The sequence below is a fragment of the Balaenoptera physalus genome (assembly GCF_965194825.1).
Source record: "Balaenoptera physalus genome assembly, chromosome: 3".
Classification (NCBI taxonomy): Eukaryota; Metazoa; Chordata; class Mammalia; order Artiodactyla; family Balaenopteridae; genus Balaenoptera; species Balaenoptera physalus.
In genome coordinates, this window is record NC_138890.1 from 151,960,440 (window position 1) to 151,979,871 (window position 19,432).

The following is a 19,432-nucleotide window of genomic DNA, read 5'->3' on the forward strand; positions in this document are numbered from 1 at the left end:
ATACACACTACTATGTAAAAAATAGATAACTAATAAGGACCTTCTGTATAGCACAGGGAACTTTTCTCAATACTCTGTAATGACCTATATGGGAAAAGAATCTAAAAAAAGAGTGGATATATGTACATGTTTAACTGATTGACTTTACTGTACAGTAGAAACTAGCACAACATTGTAAATCAACTATACTCCAATAAAATTTTTTTTAAAATGTAGAAATTATATATATATATATATATATATATATATATATATATATATATATATATATATATATGTTTTGATCCTGGACCTATTTACTCTCAGATCAATTCTTTTTTTTTTTTTTTCCTCAGAAAGGAAAATCATGGGAGGATTACCCCAGCAGGAGGTATTTCCCCTGTGTCAGCTGCCTTCTGGCCAGGGTTAGCCAATGAGAATTACAGGTTGACAACTGGAAGGCCCCAGAAGGAGGAATCTAGATTATTACTCCCCTTTGCTCTCTGCTTCAGGCAGCTTCTCCAGCAATAGTTGTATCTCCTTCATGGGTCCAGCTCCTGCTAGAAAGGTCCACCTTGGCCCCAGACTCCTTGTAATCTAGGGCCCTGGGCCCAGATAATATCATCTACTCCTTTGTATTATCTCTTGAGCCTGTGGGTAGAAGTGGGTTCATGCTTTTGCTAATCTTAGTGTTGCTTCCTCTCCCCTATTTGGGCATTTAAGGTCTTCCATCATATGTATGACCAATTCCCTGCATTAAATTTTATCAGTTTCAAATTCTTAGTGGTTTCAGTTTCCTGGATGAACATTGGCTGATATGTTATTTATAATACATTTTAAAGAATAGTAATGTGTAACCCCAAATCATTATTATAAATTGGAAGATTCCTGATAGGTCAGCACTTGGGACATCTGCATTAGTTTAGCTTAGATAATATAAAGACAAAAAAAATCCATACAATTGGGGAATTCATCAAGATTCTTTTATAACAGGTCATTTTTTTTCTCCAATACTGTAAAGCACTGAAACTATTTCTATACTGGGAATTAACTGCTGCTGGTGGTGGTGGTATGAGCGTTTTATGTGTTTATGTGTGTATGTGCATGTGTGTGCCTGTGTGTGTGTAAACACGTTGAGGGAACATTTGTTTAGTCTGCTTTAATGCTATTACAGCTAACATTTGTGTGTGTTTGTTTTCTTATCTCAGCTCTGGTAAATCCTTGAAAAACAGATGAAAGCCAAATCTTTCATTATTTCTAAATCCCTGATTATGCCATGTTTCTCCTAAAATGTGTCCCGAAAGAGTGAGAGAAGCATCTGTAACTACATACAGGTTATGTCGTAGTCCCCTTAGTAACATTTTGTCCATATGGAGCTTAATTCTGTAAACTACCTATAACTAGGTATAAAATTCAGACAGAAAATAGCAATTTATCACAAGTGTCCAACTGGTTTCTTCTTCTTAGTGGTTATTCCCTAATCTGAAATCCAGCCCATTCACTGCCCACTTACATTTTTGAACTGTAAAATCAATAATAAATAGCAAGAACATTCCCCTAAGAGATTAGCCATGCATTCCAACTGGAAAGAACAAGTGAAGGGCACTGCCATAGAACTGTGTGCTTGGAATTCAGTGTAGGAAATAAAATATGGAAAAATGGGAATGCTCCTTTAATCAAGTTAATCAATAATGCAATGTAAGATTAAGTTTAAAATTCCACCTAAATCCAGAAATGCTCTTTAAAAGCAAATATTTAGAGAAATAAGTTTTTAATTAGTGTAATCTCAGAAATAGTTTTTGTATATTTTACTGACTTATTGATCTTCCTTTAATATAATTGAAACTGATCAGTTTAAAGAACACATTTTGAGCCCTCTTCAAACTGAAGGCTTGAAATCTGCCTTAGAATGTTGATACATTGCTCTCTGAGAAAGTGCATTATTAATTCCAAATGCATATCCAACAGAACTGTGCTATGTAGAAATATTTCAACCCAAGATACTCAATTTCCTATCTGGCTTAATTATTTTTGTATATGAGTATATGTGTGTATGCATGTATGAGTATATATGCACACACATATACATGTTTGAGAGCATATATGTATTTATATATTGTACATACCTATATATACAAGTATACATGTATATTATATATAATATATAAACTTAAACATATATAAAAATACATACATACATGCACACACATGTACAATTTAGCATAAATTGTTAAATGATAGGGTATCATCTTCCTCTCATGTCCTTATATCCATTGTTTATTTTTTCCCCATAAATGTATTAATAGGAAAATGACATAAAAAATCCATTATTAAAGAAATGTTTTCCATGATTTTATTCTTTATAATAGTGTACATAGTAAAATATAATAAAGCCCTTTGGCTCTCAAGGGCTTGCAAATTATTAATTAGTAAACATAAGTATATTTAAAAAATGCAAGACTGTGGGAAAATCATAGTCAATAAGTACCAATGCTATTTCACTGAATTCTTACCATCACTCTAGGAAGTCGTTATTACTAATTTTACTTTAGAGATAGGAAACTCATCCAGAAATTAATTTAACCAAGATCACCTGGCTAGTATGTAGCTTACTGGAAATTTGAACTTAAATATGGGCAATGCTAAAGCCCTTATTTTTTCATTATATAATGCTGATTTCCCTAATAAAAATCAATACGATAAAATTAAATATTTTGGAAGACAGCCTGTAATTAAAGGACAATTGAAATTGTACAATAGAAAATAAATTATTCATATCTGGAATGGTTTGTGAAATTTTCATAAAAGAGGAAAAATTTGATCATGTCTTAAAAACTAGGGTAGACCATGAAGAAAAGATCAGTCTTAACGTGCAAAATTTGGAAAGTAGGAAGGCATAAGCTATGTATAAGGGAGGCAAGCAAAGAAGAAAAACTTAGCTAGAATGTAAGATCCAAGAGGGTCAGAGTTTGAAGGTGTTGTTGAACATGTTGATTACAGCCAAATTTGGAGGGACTTATATTCCACTTCATGAAGTTTGAATGATATTTTGGTACATAGGAAACACTCAACAAATGTGTTTTTGATTGAATTAATTAATTAATCCTATAGGCAATAGGGAGTGTTGATGGTTTTTAGTGTAGAAGCATGGTATGATGACAGTATTGATTCATAATCATTATTCTGATGGCATTATTCAGCATGGGCAAAACTGTAATTTGAGGGACTTCTAAGTATGAAATAATGGCAGAAGAATGTAAAAGAATGGATGGATAAATGACACACTGAGAGGTTATATCAGGAAGTCAATATTTTGAGTTTCTGAAATGGAATAATTTATTAAATACTATTTTTAAAACATGTATTGAACACCTACTAGGTGTCATGTAAACAAAAGCGGACAGAGTTACAGCCTGTAACAGTCTGTAATTATGTGAAACTATGAGAACTATGTGAAAAAGATACAAGGGTATAAGAAACAGAGTGTTTAACTATGAGATTAAGAGTAATAGATAAATCATAAGGGACATCTGGATTTAATAGAATTCACCTTTAATGAATATTGAACTTGTTCAAAGGATGCATATTGCAAAGTAGGAAACATCTGCTTTCTAGAGAATACATAGTTTTCTAGTAATAAGATCATTGCATTAAGATGAAAACACTGGTAAAGCAATGCTATTATATATTAGGGCATATGTGTGAGTGTGATTATTTCTAGATATTGTGAAGTGCAGTTTGTTAAACACGTCTCAATTTTTTGAGCATAATTTGCTTTATTTTCAATTGCTGTAACAGAATCTATAAAAAATCCTATTTAGGAATATATTTTATATATATTAATATTTATGTACTTATTTCTAATATTATATAATATATTCTATAAACATGCATAATTTGCATAAATCATATAAAATAGCTTTGAAAATAATTGAATAATGTTAGTATAGCTTAAATTTCTATGAATTCAAAATTTTGAGTTATGATGCTTTGGAATGTGTACTTTCTTTAAAATTTATTTTTAATAACATTTTATTTTATGTATTTATTAATTTTTTTTGGCCACACCACATAGCTTATGGGATATTAGTTCCCCAGCCAGGGATAGAACCCAGGCCTCAGCAGTGAAAGCACCGTGTCCTAACCACTGGACCACCAGGGAATTTCCTTGGAATGTGTACTTTACACAAATGTTGTTCTTATACATAGATTATAGATGCTTTATATAGTATCTAGTGTACACAATAAAATAACTTTTATCTATTGCATATTAGGTCTGTTCACACCTGGGAAAAGGAGATGTCATTAGAAGAGTAAAAATGTGAATTTATTTTGAGATATTTCAACTTAGAATTTCATTCAATGAACATTTAGTGAATTCAAGTAACAAGTTAAAGTATGTTTGTAATTATTTGAATTAATCTGTAACCTCTCTTCAGTTAAAAAGTCTATGATTCTTCATATTTGTTTCTAGATTGCTAACTTTCTAGAAAAATAAACTCCAAGACTAAAAATGTCATCAACCTAACACTGTAAAAAAAACAAATTTCAAATGTAGTAACATGGCACATTTCATTGAAACGTAGTGCCAGATATAATTAAGAACATTTATCCTTTCAGGGAATGGAAGTAGCAAAACTTTCTCTTTTCTGGAAGTGCCCCTTTTTTCTTGTGTACAAACAGACTGAACACCCAATGAAGTGCTTTGTGCGATTCTCAGGTGTTACTGCTCCCTATCTCTAGCTCTAAATTTCTGAACTGAATTATGAACGTGACATGGTGATTTTTAGATGATTCCAGTTAGTTAATAAAGAATTTTACATATCAACTTTTCCACTTGCTATTGAGAGAACTTAGGATTCCCGGCAAGATTCTCCATTCTCACTCCATAATCCAAGGCTGTTAACCAAGTCGAGAGAAATGTGTGAAGAACAGCAAAATCTGGCCTAGAAGTTTTTTATGCTTTTCTTGTAGAAGTGGCTAAAGTTTCCTCCCTATTTCATTGTTTAAATTAATAATTAAAGAAAGCAAAATGCTGGAATATTTGAAGGGTTGACAAGGGAGCCACTGGTTGTGAAGATGACAGTGGCAATCCTGCCCTGTTGGATGCTATGAACCACATTTGTTCTTTTAAGGTGATGTCATATTCCTTTAAATTTTATTCATAGTGCTTGAACACTGGCCATTTTTGCTTTATACAATCTGAGGAAAGCAATTTGCTCTCAATGAATATAACATGAAGATAATTAAAGGATGCCCATGATTAATCAATAAATAAGGCCATGAAACTAATCATTTTTATTTATCAAGATATTTCTGAAAGTATAATATAAAACTATTATAGGAAGTGTTCATATAAAAAGTAAGCCTCTTTACTTCAATTTTTGGAAAAAGCCTTTTCTTGAAGTGTCCCACTAGAAATTGCATGGGTAGAATAAGAAGTAACACAAAAAAAGTAACATTTGAGTGCGAAATTAGTAAGGCCAACTGGAGCAAAATAATATCCCCCCAAATATGTGATTTCTCTTTTGGGAAAGATTCTTATTTTTGCACCTTAATAATGTTTTATCTTCAGAGTATGTGGAAAGTTTTACTTCCATTATTAAAGTAACATAGTTTCAAACATGGATCCCAGACTCCAAGTTTGCCTAAAAGTTAGTAGTAACAAATGAGAGGTACTAGTAAAGGCATGAACTTTTTTTTCTCATAGAGGCTAATGAATTTGATCCATGGGCTATTCACAATCAAGATTTTGAAAGATAAAATTTGAAAGTTGAATTGTTTCATTCTTTAATCAAACATTTATTTATCACATAATAAGGGTTTCTTATTGCCTATATTGGAAATGGCAGGCACAGTGCTACTTGGTAGGAATTCAAAACATTTGGAGATGATCCTCAGACATTGTTTGAAGGGTACAATAAAAGTTCAAAATCCTGTTTGATTAAACATTCTCATAAATTAGGTAAAATGGATTATGCTAGTAGACTTCAAAGAGTGAAGACAGAGAAAACCACGTATTTTACTACAAAGAACTAAAAAAAGTTTTAGCTGAGCTAAATCATATGAACGTATTACAGCAAACCTATCACAAGCTTTACATTCTCGGTGAAGATGAGCTTCCAAACCCTGATTGTTAGATTTTTTTCCAAGCTTTATTGTTTTATGCTAAATTTGGTATCTTAGTGACAGCATTGATGGACTGCCTGCCTGTGTGTACTTCTAAAATGGGCTGCAGCTGCTTCCGAGACTAACATCTTGGCTTAGTTTCCACATTTTTCTACTTAAACATGAAACATTACTGGAGTCCCAGTACTGGCTATTAATTGCTTCCCCTAAAATGTGGGGCAAGTCTAAAATTCTGAATGGCTTGCTTTTAAATTCTTTCACCCACTTCCTGGTTAGTTATTGCTCCTTTTGTATAATGTAACCTTTTTTTTTTCCAAATACTTTTTAGAAAAGCCAAGTCTCTTCCAACTTAAGTACTCCCGTACTATGGTACTTAGTATATAGCATTTCCATTTCTAAATGTTGGTATAGTGGAAGGAAATATGTGTTTTTAGAGTGATTAAGGCTACACATATATGTGTGATTTTTAAAATTTTTATATGAACTTTTCATAAACCATATCTTCCTGTTTGCATGAAACTTGCCATCTAGAAGTGTAAGATAGGTTGGAAGAAGGGGCTGAAGCATACGTTGCTACTCTGAGATCTGAGAAAGCTCAGACAACTTTGACTTATAATTCTAAAGGCCTTCATCAGTGTTTTAAAGGGGACCCCAGAACTGATTATTACAAAGGCCATGTGTGTATAATTTAAAACCAGTTATTAGATCAGTGTTTTTAAAAAATCACTGGTTTAAGAGTAACCCATTTTCCTACAATAAAATAAATATACAATATTTAATATTTATTTCTATATTAAGATATTCAGAAACTGATTTCTAGGTTATAGGAGCTGAAATGGACAAAGAAAATGTGAATTTCCCAGATCATTACAAAAGCATGCTTGAGGGTAAATGAAAACCAGTGACGTTAACTCTGTCTGGCGGTAACTTTGAATGCCTTAGAAAAAGGTGTCAGAAATTGTTGAAAATAGGATAGATTTTTAAAGGCCCAATTAATTCTGCAATGAAACATATTTCTCTTATTTGAAAATCTCATAGAAAATGCAAAGAAAATTATTTGGCATGTTCATTCTGGAAATTCAACATTGAGATTAACATTCAAAAATCAATCAGTGTAATTTCCCAGGATTAAGTTAACAGGATTAAGGAGAAAAATATATGGTCATTAAAATAGATGCAGAAAAGGTATTTGATAAAGTCCAACACCTTTTCATGATAAAAACTCTTAGCAGTTAGGAATAGAAGGGAACTTCCTCAATTTGATAAAAGATATCAAGAAAACCTCTAGCAAACATCCTATTTAGTGGTTAAATATTGAAAGCTGCCCTTTGAGACAAATGAGATAAGAATGCCACTATCACCACCTCTATTCATCATTTTTCTGGGGATCTTGGCCAGTGAAATGGGGTTAAATAAATAAATAGGAAAAGTATTGGAAGAGAAGAAAAAAAATTGGCATTATTTGCATATGATATAATTTAGAAAAACTAGTAAAATTGATAAATTCAACAACGTTTCTGTATACAATATTAACATAAACATTAGATTTATTTCTAAATATAAGAAAAATTTGGAAAATAAAAATTATATACTTATAACTTTTAGAATAGCTTTAAAATACATCATATACCAGGAATAAATTTGACACAACATATATAAATTCTCTACAGACAACTGCTAGACATGAGAGAAATTAGAGAAGACTTAATAAATGGAGAGAGGTACCATATTCATGGTTTTTAAGATTCAATATTGTAATAATGTCAAATATACTCTAATAGATCTATACATTTAATGGAATTCCAATCAAAATTTTTTGGTGGAAACTGACAAGCTGAATCTAAATTATATATGGAAAGGCAAAAGACTAGAATAGAAATGACAATCTTGAAAAATAATAAAGTGGGGAATCTGACATTGCCAAATATCTAGACTTATAAAACTATTAATTCAGGAATTATTCAGAATTTAATGAAGTAAGAATAGATAAATAAAGCAACACACAGAACCTCATTATAGTTACTTGAATTATGATAAAGTTCCCCTTCTGTGCAATAGGAAAAAAGATGTTGTTTGCAGTAAATGGTTCTAGGTCAACTGGACATCATATGGGAAATAAAAGTTAATATTGAGGCTTACTTCAAATGATTAAAAAAGAAATCATGTCTCCGTGAACTGTAAATCTAAATGCAAAGGTAAAACTATGTGTCTTCTGAAAAATAACAATGGAGAATGTCTATGGTTTGAGAGTTGATAAATACTTCTTGAGTTGGCTACCAAAACCCTTTGCTCTAAAAGTAAGACTTCTAAAGTGGACTTTATTAAAATTGATTGCTTATGTTCATTAAAAGTCACCAGTAAGAAAGAGAAAAGACAAACCACAGAGTGGAAGAACATGTTGGTAATACTGAAAAAGGACTCATATCAGGAGTATGCAAAAAGTTTCTTAAAATCATTAAGGAAAATACAGACAACTCAGTTTAAAAGTAATGGGCAAAATTATTGAAGAGGCATTTCGCAGAAGAAGATATTCAAATGTCCAATATGCATATACTGAATTGCTCAATATCATTTGTCATCAGAAATTCAAATTAAAACCCTAATGAGGTAATATGAAAAATGAAACCGAATGAATTAACTTAAAATGAAGTTAAAAAATTTAAAAGCTGAAAATTAAAATTCTTGATAAGGATATTGAGCAACTAGAACTCTTCCATTCAGATGGTGGTTATGTAAAACGAGCCAACCTCTTTGGAAAACTGAATGGAAATATCTACTAAAGCAGAACGTTTGGGTGCACAAATTCTATGACCAGGCAATTCTACCATGGGTGTGTACCTAACAGAAATGAAAACCTGCGTACACTCAATGACATGTATGGGAATGTTCATAAGAGCAGCCGAAAACCTGGTATGACCAAGTCAATTGTGGCATATTCACACTAAGTGATGCCAAACAGTAATGTCGGTGGAGGCACTGCTGCTACACACAGCATAGTGGATGAATTTCACAAACGTAACGTGGAGCAAAAGAAGAGTCGTAAAAGACTAGGCACAGTAGAGATCTATTTCCATACAGATCAAAACCAGGTAGTACAAAGAGATGGCCATAGAAGGTAGCCTACTAGTTACCTTTTGGAAGTAAGGTAGTAACTTGAGCAGACAGAAGGGAGGTTTCTGTGAGGCTGGAATTGTTCCATTTATTTAGCAGAGTGGTGGTTATATAGGTATGCTCACTTCCTGATCATTTATCAAGCTAAACATGTATACTTTGCTCATGTTGTAGTGTGTAGAAAAGACTTCAATAAAAAGTTAATTGTATTAAAAACATATTTGGCATTTCTATAAAGAAGATGTCTCTGAATTATTTCCTTAAAATAAATTTTTAAAAAATACGTATTTCAAATCAGAGAGCTGGTATTCCTGGTTAAACATCAGGTTTGTGGGGAGGGTTATGTGAATTACTTGGTGGAGAAATAGAATCTTTAGTTTGCACAACTTAAAGCAATTTCTCTAGTGCCAGAAACAATTCTACTCCTTGTTCACAGATGCTGAAATAAAACCGTAAATGGGTTAAGCAACTTACTGATCATCACAACCAGAGGAACATGAAACAGGAGACAGAATTATTAAAATCCTGCCAAGATTCTCTATTCTGTCAGAAGCTCTGTTGGCAGGTTCTTTCCTCATTCTAATTGGCATTACATTATTTTTTGAAAGTTCTGATTTTAAAGGAGACAATGGATACTAGGTAATTCTCCCAAGTATGAGAGCCATGTTCCATAGATCAACCTGTAGGCATTTTGTAGTTAGTAAACTGATGATGCTTTTAGAACTGCTTATGGTTTTGAACTTCAGAAAATGGCTACGCAACATCACATGACAAGGAGCACTGCAAAAGGACCCTTCTCCCTTCAACACGGCTTGTGCTCAGTGTTCTGTGGCTGTTTTGTGCTGTGCTCTTTATGTGTTTTTAATTATTATTGTTTACGATGATGATGTTTTAATTGTTGATATAGCACCCTGAGCATCTGGGTGGAAGCTTTGTAATAATTAAAAAATATTATTATAGTAGTTCCTGGAGAGTAAAGAAATCATCAGGGCTCCTTCGAGTTCTTATGGGAACCGACTGCACCAAGAATCAACATATTTCCTGTGGGGAAGTAGGAGGTAAGATTAAAAAGCACATCTTTCGCTGCCTCCAGTTCAGTCCCTGCTGCTCCCACTGCCTTTGTGACTAACCAGGTTTACTTATTTGCTTGGTTTTGTTTCATTTGATCACTCCCAGTGTCAGCCCTGTTTTCCCCACAATCTCAATGGCATTTTCTAAGCCTGAGAAATATACAAAACATACACAACATATGCATGTTATCAGTGGTGACATTTCTTTTTGATGGACATTTTAACTTTATGCAATGTCTGTAACTATTATTACTATGAAAAAAATTTATTTATTAACTTTAATGGACAAAAGAGATTTGCAAAAATTTGAGCATTTATGTGTGTTGTGATTTGTTCACTATCTTTTTTTGTTACATCATAATAGTGTTCATTGCTATGAAAGTGATAGTAATCGAAATTTTCTTGGTGCTTTTGTTCATGCTTTTTTTGTGTGTGGATGAGAAAATAGTGGTTGTCCTGGGGGAAAGCATGATGAGTGATTATATTCTTTCAAATGCCTTCCTATGATTTCTACTAAAGTGCAGGCATTATTTAATGGTTTCAAAAACTTCATTTGACCATATAGGTCAAATAATTCTTGTGTTCCTACTGTTATGAAACAAATGACCATGCATTAGGTATTATCATCATCTGTAGATCAAAATTCTTATTCTTAAGATTGGATTATAAAATGTCTGCAATAAAGACAAGTTCTACCTAATATTTATTGATTGATTTTATGTTTTAGAGGAAGTAGAATGTGAAGTATTCCGACTGATCAATTTTCATAGACTTCAGGAAGATAAGAGTAGGAAAGAGAATTTCATGCTTTTAGAGATTTTATACAATAAATAATCACCTCAATCTCAACTCGAGAATCCTATGAATCAGCTAACAAATGTTCTGTTACTAATCTTTGCGTGTCTGACAACTAAGAATGACTTCTATTGATGACTACTTTGAAAACAAAAAAGATACCTCAAAATGGAATTTGCATATCTGAAAACATGAAAATCATCAAAAGCTTTTTATAGAAAACATTTGCAATTAATACTATAGTTCTACAATTTTATCTTGAATTTGTTTGAAGGATTAAACATGAGGGGCTGTAGCACCAAGATGTATTTCACAGAGAATAGTTAATGTATAATTTTTAAAATTTTTATATTGATTAAAGAATTTGAAAATATGCTTTTTAAAAGAGTAACTTCAAAGGAGAATAGAATATACAAAAATTAATCCCCTAAATATAATTCTGCAGGTGAAATGTACAAAATGCATACATTTCCCTGACTTTCTTCTGAGGTGATCACAGCCATTAACTATTCACTGGAAAGACTGACTTTACTATATTCTGACAGGAGCTAAAACACAACCCAAGGCGAGAAGATTGTGGGAGTTTCTAGAAGAGATACTAGGAAACAAATATTTTTCCTTATTTTCCTGATCGAGATCAACATTTTGCAAACTATGAATTCACTTTTTATTTCTGAATAGAAAGAAGGGCAGAATTGTAGAGAGCTCACTGAATATCCTATTTTGTCCATTATTCGATATATTAGTTTAATGACACACATTTTAGCTGCATCTGATATTCTTTTGATGGTATACCAGGAATTCTTGAACTGTAGAAATGACTATTCCCTTTTTCCAAGTAGACTTGACGACTCCCTTTTTCTTCTGCTGTATCCCTTTTACAGTATCTATCACATGTTATGCACATTAGTTTACACATTTATCTCTCTCTCCATCAGATTGTGAATAAACTATGTCTTTATAGCCCCAGGACTTTCCCAGTGCCTCTCCACAAGTGTGTGTTCAGTAAGTGATTTGTAGATGATTACGAGGCTGAATAAATGCTTTAGCAAACCATACCTCATTGACCTAGAGATGTGTATATAACATCTTAGTGCCAATTTGGGAAGCTATTTTAGAGGACTATCCAAGAACTAAGTACAATCAATTACTTTGGGGTAGTTGGAATGCAACTCAGTAAGCAACCCTGTCCAAGTAATAAGTTACTGAGAGCACTTACCCAACACCAATTGCAAATTAATGAACCACAATGCATTTTGGCTGTGGGTGTATCAAATTAGGAGTAACTGTGCTTAGAGCCACAGAGGTTTAAAAAAATGCAGATTCTACATGAGGTTTGCAAAAGTGAACAATGACCATAAGATATACTAAGACCTCTATGAAAATATTTATCAGCACAAATATAAGGAAATGTCAAGTATGTTATGGATTGGTATTGGTCATAGATACTGACTATACGGTGATGCAAAAAATCCAGGAAACTTGAATGAGAAGAGCATCTTGATAAAGCCAAGATAGAGGCATCTCCTACAGCTGAGAGTTTTACCAATTCTACAGCGCTAAGGCACTAGACTTAATGTAAGAACTTTATTATACATACACATATTTTCCACTAGAGCTCCAACTAATTATATCTTTGTTTTGGAACTTTGATTATGACATGGGGGGGTTTTTCTATGACACTGAAGATGCAATTTTAATATTTCTCTCTCCTATAGTAAGCCGATTATTTCTTTCAAAATCTTACATGACAGCTAAAGGAACAATTCATTAGTGTAGTCGTAAGAGGGGAGTCAGAAATAATCATGCTGCTGTTTGGAACTAGAGTTGGAGCACATCACAGTGGGCACAGGATCAATGCTGCTGTGCACCAACCTTTAATGGGTGTTTTGGGTACATGGTGGTAGGATTGGGGCTGACTGTTTGGGCCATTTGGACATTCGCCTGTGCCTTACAGTATTGCTCTTTTGGCAGAAGCTGTCAGAGCTTCTTTCCAAGTTTGCATCTGGTCAGGGACAGAACTCTGTTTCTTGTTCTTTTATGCTTTGTCTCTCCACATCCCATTATCACACTCTGGATGAATGCTCTCTCTAGGTTCTGTGACCTGAACCCTTTACTGCCCAGTACAGAAAATGAATGTGAGAACTGAACTCAACCCCTAACTCTCTACTGCATCCTTTAAATTGTCTCACAGTTTTCTTATAACAAATTATGCAACATACATATACAGGATGATGAAAACAGTGGTAAAAGGGAGAAATTACACAGATCAGACAGATGAAACCCAGACCACTTCCAATTCCCTGCACTCATGTATTTCTTTTCATTCTCATTTTGGATACTTTCCCTACGTTTCATTTCACTTTTGTACTTTGGCCAGCAGACATATTCAGCTGCAGATATTTTTTTCGTTTGACCTTACTAAGAATGAATCCCAAATTCCTATTCAAATGAAAGCAAAATTTCCAAATATAGGGGTTGGAGTCAGTTATGAACACACAGAGGTAGAATCAAGTGAACGAAGTAAGAGTAAAAAGTAGAGAGACAGGAAAAGAGGATGGAAAAAACTTGCAGAATTAATGAAACAGAATTTGAAAGCATATGATAAGTTCTGTTAGCATGTTCACTGTAAGTTAGGTGACATTTCTCTTCATCTTTGTTATGGCTGCACAGGCTCAGTTTACCCCAGTAATGTGGCAAGCTGATTAAGAGTTCTGAAACCCCATCTGTCATTAAACCGTCTCAATGTATTATTAAAACAGCAAAGCGACTTTTCCTCCAGGCAAACAGAATAAAACAAACTGCAACAACTTCATGCTGTGTCTATACAACACAGAGTGAAATGGAAATTTCTCATTCTCCACTTATTTTGATCAATGTGAATAACTAAATCTGAGAGCTGAGACCACATTTTTACTTTGTGGCCTGCAGGAGCCTGTGTGGTTGTCATATCTTGGTCAGATCAGAATACTGTGTCAAATATTTTTGGTTGTTTTGGCTTTGGCCCAGCTATATATTTCAGAGAGACTTCAGCCCGTTAAAATTCATTTTCTTTAGTTTTTTTTTTTTAATTACATTGCCCCATGAAATAATATAACAAAGGAAAATTAGGTATGCTTCGATGGGAGGAATGTAAAGAAATCAGTATTATTAAGAGATTTTAGATTGATAGCCAAAAAGATGGGGAAGAATTAGAAGGAGTTTAGGAATCTATTTTCTGCACCTCCATTAATCGTTCATTCATAAAACATGAATGGTACTAGGTACCTTCCAGTATTTCTGATACAGATAGAAACTATAGTGCCTTCTATCAGTAAGCTTGAAATCCAAAGAGAGAGAGAGAGAGACAGAAAAAGAAGTGATTGCTTACAATATAATGGGGAGGAATAATGTATGGGTTATAAGCTACTGCAGGATGAAATGGGAATAGACGTGGGATTCACAGAAGGTTTCCCACTGAAGTTGATAATGATCATGAATACTCACTATGTACTAAGCACTAGATTAAGCTCTTTGTGTGCATTAACTTATTTAATCTCTAGTAAAATTTTGAGAGCGGTACTGTCAGTATACTCATTTCACATATGAATAAACATGTTCAGAGAGACCTTTTCCCCAAAACCCCTAAGTAGACAAACAGATTTGAATCTAGGTCTGTCTGATTTTACAGCTGAGGGGTCTTAACCTCTAGGCTCTAGTTTAAACTAAGTTCTAAAGAACGACCTATGCAAGTAACCTTCCACTAGGAATTGCAATTCTAAGTGTATACGTCAGGAGGTCCTCATTTGTGTACATAAAGGGTTAAGACAAAGAAGTTTACTGTAGCAATGTATATTTTTATTTTTTTAAAATATGCAATTAGCTAATTGTCTACTAATGAGGGTATATCTTTAAAAAATCTTAGGCATTTATAAAGGATGATGTCGAATACTGAGAGAAGAATCAGCCCATCTGGATTAAAAACCTAGCTCTGCTGTTTCCCTGCAGTGTGAACTTGGGGAAATAGCTGAACTTTTCTGTGACTCTATTTTCTCATCTGTAAAATGGAGATGATAAGAGCATCTAACTCATTTGTGGGAATTAGAGGAAACAATACAAGTAAACCACCAAAAGTGTCTTGCACATACTAAGTGTTCAATAAATATCGACTAGTATTATGTAATGGACCTTCTGTATAGTTAAAAGGAACACGTATATGTACCCAAAATGGAAAGTTCCCAAAGACATATTTCTGAGCATAAGTAAGTTGCAGACAGTTGAGATAACATGATAATATTTATAAACTATATATTTTCATAGATACATATCATTTATATAAGCACATTTTAAAAAAGCCACCTGACAAAGTTTTCCTCTCTCTCTCTCTCACACACACACACAAACAGTCCTTCAAAGCATCAATACAGCTATCATAACTGTCTAAGTCTTTACTGATTGTGTTTACGCGTGTTGGTCAGGGGAAAAGAATGACTTGAGTGAGGGAGGAGGGAGGACTACCTGTTAAAGTTACACTTTTCATTTGCTTTGACACAAACATGTACATATATAAATATGTGTATGCCTTTCTAAAATTGGAGAAAAATCAAGTTTTGTTGTTCCATTGAGAACAAAAATACATTCTGGAAAGATTTCACATGTGCTCCTGCCAAATATGGCTTTCATCCTATTTTCAAACAAATATTGATGTCTTTTGCTAGCAGGATTCTTTAAAAGAGTAATGAAGTATAAATGTTTTCCTATCACTAAAATTATGTGCCCCTTTGGGAAGATATTTAGATTTTCTTAATTTCTTTGGGATTTCTTAGCATTCATGATTTTGATGGGTGTTTTTGAGTAATGGCACTGCTGGTTTTAATCCCTTCATCTCTGAGGGTACAATTGCTACCATCATTTGCTCTTTGCCCAGATGTATGTTCTCTATTTCCTTCTTTTCTATTAGAGCTGGGCGACGTTCTGACTGTTCCCGCAGGAAGACATGGCCAACCTCACACTAGTGATTTTTGTGCATTCTTTCTCAAGCTATGTCAGTCATTTTGCTCATACCACTAGAGGAGTTTCAGCAAAGCTTGTGAAAAGCATAGATTCTCTAGAAGTGTGGGAAATGATCACGTTCTTGGAACATCAGGAGGAAGTAAGATTTCTGGGAAAAACAAAGCTCTGGTTATCAACTAACTTTTAGAGGTTCAAGAAAATGGATATCTGTGTCTTGGTGCTAGATCCGTCATTTTTTTGGTAAGGAGTGAAGCATTCTCTTTTCAATTATCTTCAACCTATTTTTCAGATTTTTTAACTTGTTTATTTTGGCAGAGAATGTGAACATGCATGCATATACATATATGAATTCGTGTCACATCTATATCTATCTATCATCTATCTATCATCTGTCTATCTAATCAATCAAAAGTGCCAAGCATTGCATTTTTTTAAACGCCAGAAAATACATTCTTTTTAATTTTAAAAGTTGACAGTTTATTTTTAAAAGAAAGTAACTTATTTTCAAGAAAGTAATTCCAAACAGAAAGTATGCAGTAAGTCTACAGCATTTAGGGCATTGATTTATTATTTGAGAGTTATTAACTATCTGAGGTCCTAGGTAACAAAAGAAGAAAATATTCCACTTAAATATCATAGTATAACTAATAAAATAAGTGTGCACTGATTTTGCAGTTTACAAGGCTCTTTCTCATTCCTCTTGTATTTTTATCTTTATGCAAAAAATTATAAAGTCAGTCAATTACTTTTTATTTTATTAGAGAAAACTGATTATCTTTTTCAAAGATAATCAAATTTTCAAAATTACATGTCATTTTTTTCCCCAGGATTCTAATATTTATGATTAATGGAGAAGAGTTTTAAAATTAAATCACTGCTTTTCTTATAGTGATAAGCTACTTTGAGCAGAAGCCTTTTAGGTTTACATAAATCTGTAAGGAGCACTGGCTTTAGAACAAGAAGGTGTACCTTAGTATTTTTCTATTGCTAGCTGTAGACTTTATAAGTTAGTATAACAACAATATTTCCCATTTAAAAATAATTTTTTTCAATCATAGATTTTTTCAATCATCTTTTTGTAATCTATTTTAAAATAACATTTATTTTTTCTGCTTCTTTTATGTCTAACATACAAACCTAATTTTTTCCTTAGAAAATTTAGAAATTATAGAATGATATAATCCCAGAGAAAATTAGTCAGTTGGAATTCTATCATTGAGAATAAAAGAAGTTAACATTTTGGTTTATATATTTCCAGATTTGTGTATAGATACAGCTTTAAAATAAAGGTGCTATGCAGTAATGTTTTATAACCTGCTGCTTTAAATAATAATATAAGTATTTTCTAGATTATTAGATGCATTTTTAAATGACTTTGAAATTGTATGGTGTTTAGTGGTATGTGGGTATCAAAGTTTTTTTTGTTTTTTGTTTTTGTTTGGTTTTGTTTTTTGTTTTTACTAACTTCCTATTCTTTTTCATTTAGATTACCTACTAATTTTGCTTATAGGTTAGGCTTTCAAACTATCTTTGCTCAACACAAATATAACTTTGTACTTTTTTTGTATCTGAATTAACTGTTCATGTTTTTTATACATTTTCTTTTGGGATATTTCTTAGGCATATTTTCATGGGCTATTGATTTATAAGAACTAATTTTATATTGAGGTTATTAGCACTGTATCTACTCTAATGTTACCAATATTTTTCTTAGTTTGTATTTTGTCATTAAATTTAATTTTTTTAATTCATAAGTTTAAAAATATATATTAAAATATATTCTTATTTTTCTTTCTGAGATATATATATACACATATAAATATATATATATATAATTAGTATTTAGAAATGCCTTTCCCAGACTAATCTGAGACTTAATTGTGCCTTCCTCCACTACTGCTACAGTTGGACTCATTCTCTTTGACATTTTGATTGTTATAAATTTTGAAGAATGTATTGGTAAAGAAGAAAGGAGAAGGTGAATTTCAACAAGTTGCATTAAGGCCTAGGTAGAATTGATGAGGCTTGAGGGAATGCAGAAAGTTTCATAGCTGGGATCATGGGGAACTTGAAGAAATGTGATTGACGTCTAGGGTGGATAAATAAATATTGGACAATATGAGGAACTTGTCATCTGAAAAAGAGGAAATTACCTTTGTCAGAGAAAAAAGCACTTTTAAATTGGAATGATCACATCACGTGACATCTTTTCAGCGATACAAGAATTTTCTGAAAGCAAAGATTTGGAGTGGAGGAAGAGTGAAGTTGCACTGGACTTTCAGGTTAAGTTCAAAGGCAAGTACTTCCATAGTGCTGCAGAAATTCTTAGCAGTGAAAGAAATATGACAGGAAGCAGGAAACAAACAAACAAACACAAAGAAAGTACAACAGTAATCTTTAATATTATTTAATGTTGTAGTTGTTTTTATAGATTGGATAAGGACTTGATGAGAGCTATGAATCCTCCCCTCAGATAAATGCATGTTTACACTATTTTGCAAACAATTTTAGAAAGTGAGATGACTCTCTTACACTGAGATAAGGACCTTTACTTTAGGGGACATGTAAGACTTCCTCCCTAAATCTGTAGCCAGCCTGAGGGAGCCTTATATCTAGATGGAAAAATGGAATCTTCAGAAACACAATAATGTCATATTGTAGCATATGGGTTTTAAGTATAAAGAATAAAGTGAGAATAAATGGAAAGGCATAGAGACATGTTCAATTTCTTTGGTTATTACTTTGTTTCTTTTTTCTACTCCTCAGGCTGCTCTTTGGGTGGGTATCTCCTCTCTTCCTTTATATCTATACTTCTAATGGATGTGGGTATATTCCTTGATTGGCAGTTGCCTTCACCCTTGAAGGCTAAGCATGAACCTATGAACCTATGAAAATGAGAGATAAAATCATTTATCAGAGTGGCTTCTACTAAAGTACTTAAGCTGAAAGTCCAAAAATAGGTTGTTCAGTTTTCTACATGATCCCATCCATATTCTGATGACGAGAGTGTAAGCAGGCATACTGCAACCAATAAAGGAGTATATTTGGCTCATGTATACTTCAAACCTAGCAAAGACTGCATTGAGAATTGGTAAAGAACATGACTCATAATGGGAACTCCATTCGTGATAAATCCCTTGTCTTCATAAAGGATTCAAAGGAAATTAACTCACCATACTATTTACTGAAAATGTTTGTCTGTTGTCTAAGGCTGTGTCTATCCAACTGAAAATGAGCAGAGTACATTATTTTCTGCTGTTCTAATGCCAATATTAATGTCAGTGTGGATTTCTTCATGGTCGATTTGATAATTTCTTCGGAGATGGGCCATTCTTATAAAATAATAACAGGCAACT

At 32.9% G+C, this 19,432-nt stretch overlaps 1 long non-coding RNA gene across 1 annotated transcript in view; it reads right to left on the bottom strand.

The window, feature by feature from the left end:
• Nucleotides 1-7,564: 7,564 nt before the first annotated feature.
• LOC309656898 overlaps nucleotides 7,565-19,432 on the bottom strand; it is a 35,614-nt gene continuing 23,746 nt past the window's right edge. The window contains exon 3 of the long non-coding RNA XR_014261593.1: nucleotides 7,565-18,961. This is a non-coding gene — a long non-coding RNA (uncharacterized lncRNA). The remainder of the gene's footprint in view (nucleotides 18,962-19,432) is intronic.